Raw genomic sequence first — 554 nt, forward strand, 5'->3', positions numbered from 1 at the left:
TCTATTTTAAAAAATTCACAGATTTCGTGCCTCACACGACTATCGAGCACATTGGAAATGAATCTACGGAATTCGAAAAAATATTGTCGCTGAGCGACGAGAAAGTCTGGATAAGGAAAAAAGTTACAAAATAAAACTACAACGTTGAATGATAATTATTTTATTCTTAGACTAACACAAGTATCCTGTACATAACGCATGTGAACAAACAAATTGCAAAATTTCCACACGCGTATCCAAGTTTGAATAATTGTCGCCGTGGCGCATAAGTATAGGTACATATTTCATTTTTCGATGAATAAGCAGGATATATTAATGTTCAAAGTACAAGAAAATTATTACACGGCAAATCCGTAGTCAACTCGAGAAGTTTTTTTATGTTTCTCTGTATAAGTTTTTATTTTCTCCCTCTCCCTCTCCCTCTCCCTCTCCCTCTCCCTCTCCCTCTCCCTCTCCCTCTCCCTCTCCCTCTCCCTCTCCCTCTCCCTCTCCCTCTCCCTCTCCCTCTCCCTCTCCCTCTCCCTCTCCCTCTCCCTCTCCCTCTCCCTCTCCCT

Source organism: Cydia splendana, chromosome 7, assembly GCF_910591565.1.
Source record: "Cydia splendana chromosome 7, ilCydSple1.2, whole genome shotgun sequence".
NCBI classification, from domain to species: Eukaryota; Metazoa; Arthropoda; class Insecta; order Lepidoptera; family Tortricidae; genus Cydia; species Cydia splendana.